This window comes from Camelus ferus, chromosome 12, assembly GCF_009834535.1.
Source record: "Camelus ferus isolate YT-003-E chromosome 12, BCGSAC_Cfer_1.0, whole genome shotgun sequence".
Lineage (NCBI taxonomy): Eukaryota > Metazoa > Chordata > Mammalia > Artiodactyla > Camelidae > Camelus > Camelus ferus.
The window spans coordinates 43,941,168-43,956,470 of NC_045707.1; the positions used below are offsets into that span (position 1 = coordinate 43,941,168).

At 37.0% G+C, this 15,303-nt stretch overlaps 1 long non-coding RNA gene across 1 annotated transcript in view; it reads left to right on the forward strand.

Moving 5' to 3' along the window:
* LOC116667712 overlaps positions 1–15,303 on the forward strand; it is a 237,469-nt gene that overhangs the window by 108,339 nt on the left and 113,827 nt on the right. Inside the window, exon 11 of the long non-coding RNA XR_004324713.1 lies at positions 3,381–3,549. This is a non-coding gene — a long non-coding RNA (uncharacterized LOC116667712). The remainder of the gene's footprint in view (positions 1–3,380; positions 3,550–15,303) is intronic.

Consider the following 15,303-nt stretch of genomic DNA (forward strand, 5'->3'; position numbering starts at 1 on the left):
TTAATGATAAAAATAAATTTATTTTTAACAATTTAGTAATTTAATTAAGTTACTATTTAATTTATTTTTATAAATTAAAACTACAGTTGATCCTTGAGCAATGTGGGGGTTAGGGAAGCCGACCTGCACAGTTGAAAATCCAGGCATAACTTACAGTCGGCCCTGACTATACATGGCTCCACATCTGTGGATTCAGCCAACTGTGGATTGTGTAGTACTGGAGTAATCACTACTGAAAACAACCTGTATATAAGTTTCCCCAAGCAGTTCAAACCCATGACCCTCAAGGGTCAACTGAACAGGAGCAATATGTATAGTGCGTATACTCTTCTTCTTCCCTCACTTCACATTATATTGAGAAGATTACCCCATGTAATATAAGTCTTTTAATTATGGTTTTATTTGGTATATAATTTCCTCAGAACTTCTCTTGCAATTTTGTTAAATTTATTGACTTATTTGTATAAAATTAATATCTTCATAAGGAACATTATTTCCATCCAGGTAGATAGCATTTTCCTCTTTTAAAACATGATTTAAAATCTCAGTGGCATCCTATTCTTCATTTCACATAGGCCCATGCACGTTGCTTGTTCAGTTCATTGCTAGGGTTTTTCTTTGCTCTGTGGATAAGAACTCTTATTCTATTCTGATTCCTAACTGGTTATTGCTGGTAGAGGGGAAGAGCTATCCATTTGTTTGTTTTGTCTGCAGCTACCTTGTTGCATTTGCTTACTAGTTGACTCTCTTGGGTTTTCTAAGTAGAAAAATGAATCATAAGTCAATAATAAATTATTTCACTCTTTTCAGATATTTGTATCTCATACTTTTTTTGACTTACTGAGTTAGTGACAGTTTCTAGAATAAATTATAGCCATGATAGCAAGTATCCTTGGTTTTGGGATTAATAATAATTCTGCTAATGTTTCATTGTTGAATCTGATATTTGCCAGCTATCTTCACACAGCTATTCTTTATGTTATTAAAAAATTTCTTTCTACACCTTACTTGCAAGAATTCATATATTTAAATCAAGAAGAGCTATTAGATTTTATTAAAAAATCAAAATTTCTCTGGATGCTCATATGCTTTTTTACCTATAATCTATAATAATAATGTTAAGAATAAAAATAGCCAAAATATATTCAAGGTAGTACTTACCAGGTACTAGCTAAGCATTACATAAAATATTTCACTTATGGTTACCAAAGAGGACAGGGGGAAGAGCAATAAATTAGGAGTGTGGGATTAGCAAATACAAACTACTATACATAAGGTAGATAAGCAACAAGGATTTACTATATAGCACAGAGAACTAAATTCAATATTTTATAATAACCTATAATGGAAAATAATCTGAATATATATATATATACATATATGTAAACATCCTTCACTGTACACCTGAAACTAACACAGTATTGTAAATCAACTGTACTTCAACAAAAAAAAAGATTTTTTTAAATCCTTGTAACAACTCTTTTAGGTATATGCAATTATCTCCAAATAATGGTGATTGTATCCACATTATACACCTAAGTTCCTAGTAATGAAGTATACTTACATTGGGGAATAAACCCTACTTGTTTTTAGTGATTTATTTGACTATATAGGATTTTTACATCTATAGCAATACAGAAATTTGCTAATAGCATTACAGACAGTTAATTCTAATCACAATCCTATGAGGGAAATATAATAATCTCCAGTTTCCAGGTGAAGAAACAAGGGCAAATGAAATCACAAAGAGGTAAATATTTTTTCTAATGTTTCATAGCTAGTAAATAATGAAGCTGAGATTTGAACCCATAGTAGGAAAAGAAAAGAAAAGGAAGCAGTAAAATACCTTTGAAAGTCTCAGTTGATGGATTGCATGTTTGTGTCCCTACAAAATTCATGTGTTGAAACTGTAATTCCCAACATGATAGGATTTGATATGGAGCCTTGCGAGTAATTAGGTCATGTGGTGGGGCTCTAATGGGGCAGTTAGTGACCTTGTAGAAAGAGACACATGAGAGAGGTGGCTTCCTCTCTCTTTGCTATGCAAGGATATAGTGAGAAGGCAGTTTACAAGCCAGGAAGTGAGTTCTCACCAGACACTTGATCTTGGGCTTCCAAGCCTCTCCAACTGTGAGAAATAAATGTTTACTGTTCAGGCCACCCAGTCGACAGTATTTTGTTATAGCAGCCTGAACTAAGATGCTTAGAAAGAAGAATACACACAAAATGGAGCACACCAGGATGGTTAATAGCATGGAATGTGAAACTTCTGCTTTTTTTTATGGACGCATAGGAATTATTTTCATATTTTGGATACAGTTCTTAGTTGGTTTTATGAATTGCAACTACATTCTCCCACTCTGTGCTTGCCTTCTTCCTGTCTTCATGATGTCCTTTCGTGAAAAGAAGTTGTAATTTAGTGCAATTAGGTACTTCTTGTGTTCTGTTTAAATTTTTTTTTTACCTATTTCAAGGTCACAACGATGAACTCCTATGTTTTACTCTAAGAGCTTACTTCTTATGTCTCACATTTAGATCTGTAATCCATTATAACTGTTTTTGTGTGAATGACATGAAGTAAGGATAATAGTTAATTTTTTCCACGTGGGCATCCAACTGATCCAGCATCGGTTACCAAAAAGACCATCCATTCTCATCTGCATTATAATGTTAACTTTATCATAAATCAAGTGACCACATATTTAGAGATCTGTTATTGAATTAGATATTCTATTGGTATCTTTTCACCATTGCCACAGTGTGTGAATTACTGTAGCTTTATGCGAAGGCATAATTTCAGGCAATGTAAGTTCTTATGCTGTTTTCCTTCTTGGATACTTCTTTGGCAGTTTGATTGCTGTCCTGCTCTTATTCTAGAAATTCTCTCCACCATGTTCCTAGGGGTGCTCGCCATAACTATTCTGTGTTGAATTCGTTGTGGCTTGGGTCTTACATGTATTTTCTTTATCTACTTACTCATGTGTGGAACATTTTCTGGTGGCTTCCTAAAAATGGGTTAGTTAGAGATAAATATTTTTGGAAAGAATTCATGTCTGAGAATGTATTTATTTACTCTCAGAATGCACAAATATGTCTGTCTGTAGCCAAAAAGGAAAAAGAAGTCTGAGCACAAGTGTCTGTGTTCGACTGTCTTTGAACCAGTAAACCTTCAGTGGCTCAATTTAACAAAATTAAAATATAAGTAATACTGTTAGAAAATGCACACAAAACTGTTACTGGAAGAGGTGTTTTGTCCATACTATATAAAAAAGCTCCTAAAAATCAACAAGAAAAAGACAAACAAACCAAAAGAAAGGAGAAGAAAGGGGAAAAAAGATAGAAGTCCCCTCGTATTCATGGTTTCACTTTCTCAATTTCAGTTACCAGTGGTCAGCCGCAGTCCGAAAATATTAAATGGAAAATTCCAGAAATGAACAATTCATAAGTTTTAAATTGCACACCATTCTGAGTAGTAATATGAAATCATGCCCCATCCTGCTTTGTGCTGCCTGGGATGTGAATTACACCCCATCAGAAGAAAGAAGAAGGGTGAGTACAGTACAATAAGATATTTTGAGAGAGAGAGAGAGACCACATTCACATAACTTTTATTACAGTATATTGTTATAATTGTTTTATTTCATTATTAGTATTGTTAATCTCTTATTGTGCCTAATTTATAAGTTAAACTTCATCACAGGTATGTATAAGAAGAAACCTAGGATCTATAGTGTTTAGTAATATATGCAATTTCAGGCACCCACTAGGGGGTCTTAGAAAGTGTCCCCTGTGGGTAAGGGTGGGGGAACACTGTAACAGGAAAAAGAATAAGTGGTAGGGGTGAAAAGACATTTGCAAATTACTCAGCATCCCTAATAATCAAAGAAATCCAAATGAAACCAAAAATAAGGTAATGTTGGTCTTATTAAATTTCAACATGATGGTATCTATACTTACAAGATACGTAGAAACAGGTATATACTTTCAGGAGACAGTATTAGAGTATCTACTAATTTTTTTAAAAAATCAAATTTTACTAGAACTTTTTCCCTACTAAAATGCTTCCACATTTTACATATAAGTAGTAAAAGAATATTCACTGCAGTGGTGTTTGTACCAGCCCCTAAATGGAAATAACAGAAAAGTTTATCTCTGTGAAAATGGTTAAAAATATGAGAACATTCTTTTAATGAATTACTTGTATGCATCCATAAAAAAAGGAATGAATAGAATAAAAGAGAAAATAATAATGCTGGTATGAAAAGATGATTAAGATAATTAATAAGTATAAAAATCAAGTAGCAGAGCAATTATATAAAATTATCTCATTTTAAAATAATAATAAATCAGATTACTTAGAGAAGAGCCTCGAAGAGTAGTTACCTTTGGGAGTAATACTATTTTGTTAGTTCCTTAATGCTTGCATTTTATGTAACTGTACATTTGTAATCTGAAAAATGTTTCTGCTAAAAAAATAACAAAAGATTTCTAGGTCTTCTTTGATAATCTGTTCTAGTATTTTAGTCAGTCCTTGAGAATATCTCTTTTTATTTATTTTTCACTGTCTCAGGGTAAGGATGTGTGCTCTTCTTTGTGTTTTTATGGAGTTGAGATGAGAATAATTGATTGTGTCCTCATTAGATGTTCGAAAACAATTATATCATAACTACTTTAACCTTTCCTTTTGAATATTTAGTATTTCATGATTGGAAAGAAAGGTGGCAAGATAACTTATTTTAAGAAACTATAAGATTCAAGCTAGTTGACTTATTTTAGATATTAACTTGTATCTTTGCTTTCAAGTATGGGCCAGAATAGGAAATATCTTAAGAGCTAATCTAACTTTCCACATTAATTAGTTTTGCTTTTTGAGCAACATTGGCCCAAATTTAACTGTAAGTGAGGATTTAGCAGTTAAATTCCTTCCTGAGTCAAAATCTCATCTAATTCTTTAAGGACAGGGGTTATAATACATAAGTTGAAATATGTACCTTATAGATACTTTCAAAACTAAGCAAGCACAAATAAAAGGAATTTATATTACAAATTATGTTTTAATGTATATCCCTCAATGCAGATATATAATTATAGAGTTTATGCATGCAATTCCTGAATGCATTGTCCTGGTTGTCCCATTTTGGTGAAATTATCATGTCTTAGTATTTTTCCAGTGGAGCAAGAAATTAGTTGGATTGCCAATGTATTTTTCCTTCCTATTATAAAAATTTGGTCATTCTAGTTCAGAAATAACTGCTGCTAGACTTCAAATTTAAATATTTATGAGGAGGGAAATTCAAAACATGTCCTGTTGTGGAAGGAAGCACACGCTCTTGCTTGATTTGTCTCGGGGGAATCTAGGAAGCACTTTTCTCACCTTGTTTTCTCATCTAATTTGTACAGAGACAAATTTCATTAATATTTAAACCTAAATACTAAAAGAAACAAAATTTCATACACAAAATCCCCTTTGATGTGGGATTTTTTTTATGGCTCTGTACTTGCCAGGCTCGTTGCTAGCACTGTATCTTGACGAAACCATCAATTCTGACTAGAAATGTAACTGGAACTCAACAGAGACCTCTAGGGAGTCCTGTGATACAAACATAGGGTAACAACTGAGACGTCAGCCATTCTGAAGAGACACCTGGGAGTAGCTTGGGTCCAGACTGAAGAATAGTTTAGATCCGAAGCACTTCTTAGAAGTGAAGAGAACCATTTGGATGACCCCTACGGGCAAGCTTAGCTAAGTCTAAGATTAGCTAAGATTCGCTTTTAGATAACAAAAAGACGGTAGACTGAGAACAGGCAACAGGCTGAGGGTAAAGTTCCAGAGTCTGATAAAAATGGGGATGTTCAGGTTTACAATGGCTCACATTTCCTCTGATGCTCTCTTCCATGATGTGGAAATTTCTGTTCTGGTTGTGAGGTACAGCAGTAAACAGAAAAAACATGGAAGTTCTGTCTTTGTGGAGAAAAAGTGCTAGCAAGAAGGACAGGCATCACACAAATAATCATAAGTTTCTGTGAATTAAAAAGAAAGAAAGAAAGAAAGTACAGGGTGCTATGGAAACATAAAACAGACAGATCTTGGCTACAGGGTCTCAGAGAAAGTGTCTCTGAAAAGGTATTGTTTAAACTGAGATCTGAAGTAAGATTAAGCATCAGCTAGTTCAGAAAAGGAAGGACTGGACATTCCAGGAAGAAAATGTTTCAAAGTTCACTGTCTGAATAGGGAAGGCTTGGTACAGTCTCCCCAACGTGTAGAACTTCCATTGGTTTTTGTCATACTGTGCTTTGAGTGTCCTCCTTGAGATACAGTGAACTCCTGGAAAAGGAGAGTGTGCCTTAGCCACTGCTGAATCTGCAGGACTAGGACAGTGCACGTAGGAGACCTTCAGTAAATGTTAAGCGACTATATAAAATGTTTAGTTGATTGAGACAGCTACAAGAATGCTCACTTTCTCCCTGGTACTAAGTCTGAACTTTGGGTCAATGCCCACTGAGTAGACAATAATACCTCAGCTTTGCTCTTAAGATCTGTGTTGTCGGGTTTCCCAAAGGTGTGGTTAATAATGAAGACACATTATGGAATATAATTTTCTACTCATTTATCATCTTTCTATTACAAATTAGACCTTTAATAGAGTATCTATGAATAAAATACATTACTGTAAAATAGACATTTTGACATGTGCACATGTCAGAGGAATATTTTAAAGTATAAAAATGGAAAACTATAAAAATCTATTAAAAATAAGTATTAATTTTATTGATCATTATCTCAACATTTTCTTAATTTAGGCTCACAGATTCATAGAGCAGTCTCTGACAGTGGTATGAATTATGTTATAACGATGAAAACCCAGAAGTCCTTGGGAAGTAGGTACACACACACACACAGAGTCACTTGCATACCCACACATGTTTATGTATATGTATTTCGAGTACTTCAGAATTTCAGAGCTACATAGAATCAAAAACTTTTAAAGAAATTCTCTAACAGGAGGAACCTAATTACTTTCACACTTATTAGAAAAAAATAGATTAATTGTATTAGTTGTAGTCTTTTTGGCTATTTGTATCAATATTCCCTTTTTTCTTCTCCCAAATAGTTAGAGAAATGACAACATATATAATGTGAATCACTGGTCCAAATATAAACCTTATCCTGCTCTTTGTGTTTTCAAGCATAGTTTTCTTGAAAGTTTTTAAGATAACCAAAAAAATCCAATTTGAGATATCCTCCAAATTTCTCTCATTCATACCTTAAACCCAAATTATGCTTAAACAGAATACAGGAAGGTTTTTTTAAAATGGATTCTCAGTGTCTTCCAAATGACATGGTTTCAGAAATCATCTTTGCTTTTTTATTTTGAAATCTGCATCCCAACAAGTTGTGTTTTTAATTATGCTAAACAGGAGGCTCTTCGGCATACGGAGATTACTCTGCAGGTTAAAGTAGACAAGAGTTTAAAATGATTTCTAGTTAAATTTTTTCAAATACCAATTGATTGCTTAAGACTTTGTCTTGCCTTTATTTTTGAGTCCTCAGGGCAGAGCACTGTATCTAGCACATAGTAAATGCTCAATAAATGACTGTTAATTAAATGATAGTTGAGACTGCAGATACAAAAATCCTTTAGAATACTTGCATTATTGGAATTTTATGTAGTTCAGTTAGAATGTTATCTGAGATTCTCAGTTTAGGTTCTATAAAGATATCATCAATAACAGTAACAAGCCTTATTATTTGGGAGTGACAACATATCTTGCTGTTTCTTTAGTGACTCATATGCCACAGTACATAATGTTTCTGTTTGATAACGAAACATTGCATCTTCTAGACAGTATGCGAGACGTGATGATTTAAGTGGCTGTGTTTAAAAATAACTTCCAAGCAGCCTCACTAAATGAACATGCCATACAATGAGGACTAAGTGAAATGTTTGGTTTTCAGATTGAAATTATTGGTAGCAAGTCTAACGTATTTTTATTGTGTTTAAAGCGTTTACATGCCTATAATTTCACTCACTGATTTAAAACAAAAGTTTTATTATAATGAAGTATAGGGTACGTGGCTGTTCATTACTTGTTTTTCTTATGTACAATTTAAGGCAGAATGGATAAAAGTATCTATTTTTGGTAAGCAATCTAAGGAAAAACCACCAAATACTCTACTTAAACAATGTTTATTTATGCAAGTAGCATGACTATATTAACAAGATACCCAAGTGCATTTTAACAAGGGAGGAGATGGGAAGAAAACTCTTTTCTTGAACACCCACTATATGTTGGTTTTATTGAAGTGTTTTAGTCGGTTCAAGCTGCTTTACAAAAATAGCATAAACTGGGTGCCTTATAAACAACAAATTCTGGAAGCTGGGAAGATCATGATACCAGCTGGTGTCTGGTGAGAGCCTTTTTTCTGGTTCGTAGCCTTCATAGCCTTCTTACTGTGTCCTCACATGGTGGAAGGCACAAAGATCTCTTTGAAGCCTCTTTTATAAGCACACTAATCCCATTCATGAGGGCTCCACCCTCATGACCTAAGCATCTCTAAAGGCCCCACCTCTCAAGGCCATCACTTTGGAGGTTAGGATTTCAACATACGAATATTGTAGGCACACAAACATTCAGACCATAGCACTCATAAAATGCTCATGCCCCAGGTGATGGCTGGGTGGGTGGGTACAGATCCTGGCTTATAGGCTTGGAGCCACAGACACTGAGGGAGGTCTGGTGGGGAGCATGAAGTGCACACGTACACCTGAGTGATTGGCATGGGCTCAGGGGAGCACAGTGCGTCTGACACATTCCAGGCCTACACCATCACAGTCCCTCCTGGGCATGAGATTCACTCTTCTTCTTTGTTGAATCTTCTAATCACAAGTATGGTGTCCTTGCTGGCTAAGAGAGCTGACAGTTATCACCAAGCGGTTCTCTCTGTCTGCTAGAAGTCTTCAAAGAGGTTACATTGACAATGATTTAAAGTAAGCTGAGACTTTTGGGAAACCTCTGCTGAAGGAACGCCTGCAGGTAAAGCCCACACTCACACTGTCCTATGAAGTGGGTACTATTACTGCTGTTTGGTAGATGAGGTAACTAAAGTTAGGAAAATCTAAGTAAACTGTGTGTGTTCACACTGGTGGGAAGCAGAGGAGCCAAATTCAAGGGTGAAGACATCTCTGGTTCTCCACAACAACGCCCTGATCACACCTCCAGTTACTAGTGAGGAGCCTTGAGCCATTCATGACACAACTCTCTCCTGAAAAGAGGTGAGAGAATCCTCCTACGGTTTATGCCATATCAAATTGAAAAACTCCAGTTTGAACCCCTCTTGTTAAGAGTATTCAATTCAAGTATTTACTGGCAGGGAACATTGAAAAAGAAGGTGGAATCAAGAACCCACCTTTTGCCAAGATAGCAGGGCCTCCCATCTGTGGGAGGTTTGTAATGATGGCTTGTCATGATGAGGTGTGACCAGATGCCAGGACTGTCTTGTCCTCACCATGTCACAAACAGCACAGAACTAATGGTCCAAACATCTGCACACAAATCTTGCCCCCATGTACGTAGTTCACTAGGTCTGCCTTCTCAGATGAGATCATGATGAGGGGCTACCAGCAGACAGACCTCACCTCTACCAACATGTAAGTTAGAAAGGGTGGTCCAAGTCAGATGGAAAATGGGCTTTGATTGCACCCTGCCTGGAAGAAGACCTAGTCTAGCTGAGTGCTTATGCTTCTGAACTTAATTGTCCACTGCTGATGTATTTAAATGCCAACATGTGTGCAAATACCTAGACTCTTCTTACAACAAAATAGCTACCTTGTGTTTAGATAACCCTTCATCATTTACAAAGTATGGTTGCATTCCTAGTATACTTAGAAATATAGCACGACCTGGTCTGAAAGCTGTGCTGTCAATACACGTGAGTTTCTTGCTTACTAATCCATCCCTCTTATTCCATAGAATTTCAAATGTAGAATGTGTCTCTTATTCTTGTATTCCAGACAGCTCCTAATAACTGTGAAAAGATTGAGCCACTGGATTGGAGTAGAAGTAACCAAAGATAGCAGCTCCCTGCACCAAAGGCACATACAAAATATTTGTTTCCTCAGAAGGAAGGAACTAAGGAGAACCATCTTCCCACAATCCTAATGCAGAACCAGATATGATATACAGGACACATTTTTTTTTCTCCTTCGCTTCCTGAAGTTAGTTCCCTATTATTCCCTTTACTTCATCACTTTCTCACACACACAATAGGTTTTGTATTTCATTATCCAAAAGAAAGTCAAGATGGCACTTAGCACTTGGTGTTAGGGCAGTAAAAAAACTTAATGATAAAGGCATAATGACATTAGTCATAAAGGTGTTTGGTTTTGTTTTTTTTGCAAGTTCAGGGCTGTGTTGACAACTGACTATTCAGGGTGCTGAAAGACGCCTTCATCTTCAGCTTGGACCCCAGCCAGGTGATTAAATATGTCTGTTCATTACACAACACAGTAGAGAGCATAGGAAACAGTGAATTAGATACACCAGCCCACGTTTAACAAATCATGTCTTCAGGCATCCTGGGGAGCCTATTAGAGAGTGTCAAAGTCCCTGTCTGTTGATAAAGGACACTTTGAATGAACTTTATGCCAACACACTTGACTGAGAGTCACTTTAGAAGAGAAACGAAGACTAATACAAAGATGCTACCAAACTCAGGACAGATGATGAGAAACACACACAAATCCAGGAGAGTCTGAATAAAGACATCTTAATGGATGAGCCTTTTATTTTGACCTCATTGGTTAAGGGTTGTCATCAGTTTCTAAGTGAGGACAAATTTGTAGCTTATCTCAGAATTTAATGGGCATAGAATTTACCACTTGGTATGTGTGTATAATGATATCCTAGTCTGTTTAAAGTGTATATTCATGTTATTCTGACCATCCTTTCATCTTCCTGAAGTCTAGAGTTAAAGCCCCTCCTAATGGTATTTTAAACTGGTTCCTCTAGAATAGATTCTCAAAGGCTCTTTCGGTCAAACTTCAGGTACCCAGAGTGGGTGGGTATAAGCAGGAAAACAGCCCCCCTTTCATAATGTTGCCAAATGGGGCTTAATTTTGTGGATGTGCTACCTGCATATCAAGGCTTTGGGTCACTTAAACGTTGTACACATCTGCTGTTGTTTAGTGTAACAGGGACATGTAATCATAGAATTTTTCATCCTATTTTCTTCTGATATTTAAATAAGCTAGCATCTTTATCTGCTTCCAGGAGGCATAGGGATTATCTTGCACATTTTAAAGACGAGTAAACAGGCAGATAGAAGTGAAATGACTTGCTTAGAGGCACAGTGGATTCTCTGGCAAATGAAAAACTGATATCAGAAGTCCTTCCCTTCGGGGCTAATTCTCTATTGCACTTTCTTCCTGAGCAAATATACCCGAATCAAATCATCTCTCATCCTTGTCTTAACAACATCTACTTATGTAAGCTCTGCAAATTCAAAATCCCGACAAGAAAAAGGACAGAGCATTTATAGTTGTGACCCACACGATTTAAAGTTAGCTGGGAGGCTGGCAAAACACAGTGTCATGCTGAAGTTATTTCCAGAACAGCAGGCGTCTCTTCAAGCAAACCAGCTAAAAAGATGTCAAACTTGCCAACCTATTTTCTCTAACACAGTTCTTTTAGGATTGAGTGAATGATAGAAAACTTTCATCTTCCCATATATTCAAATTAATTAACCAGGAGTTATGAGTCAGACTGTAAAACAGAGATCTCAGCAGCTGCATGGAGTCTGGATTTAGACTGTATGGGCTCGAACTCTGGCTCTACTTCTTGCTGAGCAGCCTTAGGCAAGTTACTTAACCTCTCTGTGCCTTAGTTTCAGTAAAGGGTTGCTAATAATACATAGTACCTGCCTCATCATTGTAATGGAGATTAAAGAGTTAGTTTACTTTAACTGCTTAATGAAGTTTGTGGCTTGCAGTAAGTGCTCATGAATACTAGCTGTTATCATGTCCCCAGTACCTAGTTCAAAGACAGGTACGTTGCCATCTTTGAACAATGTGAGCTTTACCCTTGAACTTTCCAGAAGTTTTTATTCTAGTTGGGAGACAAGATACACATATAAGACAAGAGCAAACCAGCATGGACTATATACATACAAGGGTATATTTGTACAATAGTAGATAGATGAAAAAACTCTCGTTGGTGGCAAAGTACATATACAAGTTTCCATGGGAGCAACAGGTGCTCTTGGATTAGGCAGGGAGTCTGTGTGCAAGATTACTTATTCAACAGACCTTTGTGGAATCTCTACAATGTTCTAGACACTGTACATGAAAGTTGACTCCCTTGACATCAAGATTATTTTAAAGCTTTTGGTGAAGGAAAAGAAGATGAGATATCAATTGCAAATGGTAAGAGAGAGAATCCGGTTGGCTCTCTCGAACCCATGATCATATGTTTGGACTTGAAGAAAAATCTGTCAGAACCTCCCTGGGAGATTAGAGGCTGAGAGAAGGGAGCGAGGTGGTGTGTGCTTGAGGGTATTCCATTTTTACTGGTGTATTCATTTAATTTTTTAGTAGTTTAAAAATTAACTAAAAACAAAACAATGAGTTATAAGGATTCTTTATGCCTAATACCTTGTATAATTATGAGCAAGTGGTGGTCCCTCAATATATTTTTGTTGAACAAATGATTGAATCAAATAATCTTTAAATGAATTGAGGAAATATCATTGTAAAATATCTTTACCCAAAATACCAGAGAAGAAAAATATTGTCTCAAAGAAAAAAAAATTGACTTGAATGAGGAATAAGCACAAAAGTTCACTGACGTAAGGATCTCTGTCTTATATTCTAGATGGTGCTGCACAAAGTGGCAACCATTATCCCTTCTTCCCCAGAGAGGCCAGGAAAGGCATCCTCGGGGGAAGACGAGCTTGTGAGTGGATAAGGTGTATAAAAGATAAATTATTCCAACAGTTTTTAACGATGGTTAAGGAAGACTTCATCCACGGCTATTGCAATAGGGGAGAAAGATTGAACTCAACCCCAAATATAGCAAGGACAGCTGGAGATTTATAGGAGAGTGAGAGGGTCAGGAGACAGAAAATTACTGAGAGGAAATACCAAGGGTATGGGATGATTGCTAAACTGGCCTGACAGAATGCTTGCTAGAGGCAGGCCAAGATTGAAGCTTAGTCAAAGAGAGCTCAGAGGAGCCTGAATAAAGTTTGGTCAAAGAAGGGGTCTTTATAAGGGGGCATCCCTATGGAATGTTTTGGAGTCTTAACTGTGCAAAATATTTCAGACAGTCACAAAGCATAAAGTCTTTATCTTTTGTGGTCCTCACCTGGGAATCTTCTTGTTCAGACATGATGTTTCTGAGAAGGTTGATACATGAAGCCAGTGTATTAGGCAGCTTTGGGGATCCCAGCATCCTATATTCCTCTCTATGAGAAATAAGCCCTCCCCATTGTCCTGGGGCACCTATAGCTGTTTTTTTCTGTTCTGCCTCCCTCCTCATGTAGCATCATCCAGAATATAAAGCAGAGGTCCTTGTATTAGTGAACATTTGTTTATTCCTCATTCAAGTGATTTTTTTGTTTTCCATGAGACCATTGCTTCCCTGATATTTTGGGTAAAGAGGTTTTGCAGTGATCTTTCTCTAATTCATTAAAGACCATTTGACTCATTCATTCATTAATTGGACAAACATATATTGATTAAGTGTCCACCATTTGCTCATCACCTTGCTGGGGAGTAGGCATAGAAGAGTCCCTTCCTGGCTAGTGCTGTTTGGACTAGGGGATGATACTGGAAACACTCCTAAAGTTGAACAGAGTGGATTGGATTACCTCTGTGGGAACCTGGACAAACTAAGATCATATTGGGCCATGGGCAAGAAGGGAAAAGATAGTCGCGGAAAGGAAGTCCTTCAGTCTTGACACGTCATGTTTCCGGAGCCAGCCAGTATGAAGGTTAGCTGAGCCTCTCACAAATGTGTCCCATAAGCTCCTTCTGTATTTTTGGTTAATTTAGCAAAGCTTTTACTCTTTGCAATGAAATGTGTTCCAGCCAGTCCTTCCAGTGGCACCTAATGGAAAAGGTTATCTACATTCTCCTCCTGGGAGAAGCCACAGCTAGTTAAAGCAAACACAAATGATGTCTTAAAGACAGCTCACAAAGATAGGGTGCAGACCACTGCATTTGTGCCACCCCCCCCCCCATTTCCACTTCCACTTGTGTCTTCAAATCCTAGAACTTGTCTGGAGGAAAAATTATTGTTCAGAATAGCTCAGTAGCACCCTCATACATCACAATACCCACACTCAAGGATCCTAGGGAAGATCCTACAGACTGTTGCATCCTCTTTACATCCAAGCCCCAAGGGGTACAAGACTCCCGACAGCCCAGGGGAAGTGAATCCAAAATGAGACTAACGCTGATTTCTGCCCCGCAGTCACCCATAGCCCCAGCATTTGACTTGCAAGTTTGCACTGAAAACACTATACAGCAAGGCTTCCCTCACTTCACTTTTTCTTGGGAGGTGTTACTCCCTAGGCCAAATTTAACATCTGCCATATGCCAGGATCCTAAGAATTCTTTATATGTATTCTGCTGTATGTGTAAAAATGCCTTTTGCTGCAGGAAATAGGGGAAATTCCCTCCCTCCCACTGACTTTAAAAGTATGGTAGACTCACAATAGCCCTGATTTTGAACTTTCACAGAGTGGGGAAAATAAGTTTAGTGTCTTAAAGTGGGACTCCATAATGACAGTTCAATGTAAAAATCGTATCTGATGATTATCAACTGTGTGATTTCCCTGTACTAAAAGCCCTTGGAATTGGGTCCATTTCTGAATAAAGATTGCACCTCCTCTCCCAAACACCTCCGCACTGCTGGAGACCCAATCCTTAAGTACACTTTCTGGTCTTTTTTAGATTCTTACTACATTTGCTTCTCAAATTCCTTTTCTTTCATAAAAGCCAGGTGACAAAGGTTAGGTAGCAAATATAACCATGGGTTTCAGTCATGAAAATACAAGCAGGGGAACAGGTTTCCACCAGGACGGCTCCAGCAAACTTTCTCTGTGAAGACTCTTCCTGCTGAGATACTAATGAGAAGGTAGCACCCACTCTGAAAGGGAGAAGATGGGAAAAAATAGGAGCAAATGGAAAATTGGAAAGATACTGGTAGCATTACAGTTTCTGAATAATGGGGCATTTTCTGTTAGCAGAGCTGCCCTATGTCAATCTGTTATTCAATAAGACTTCTTGGCTTTTTTTTTTT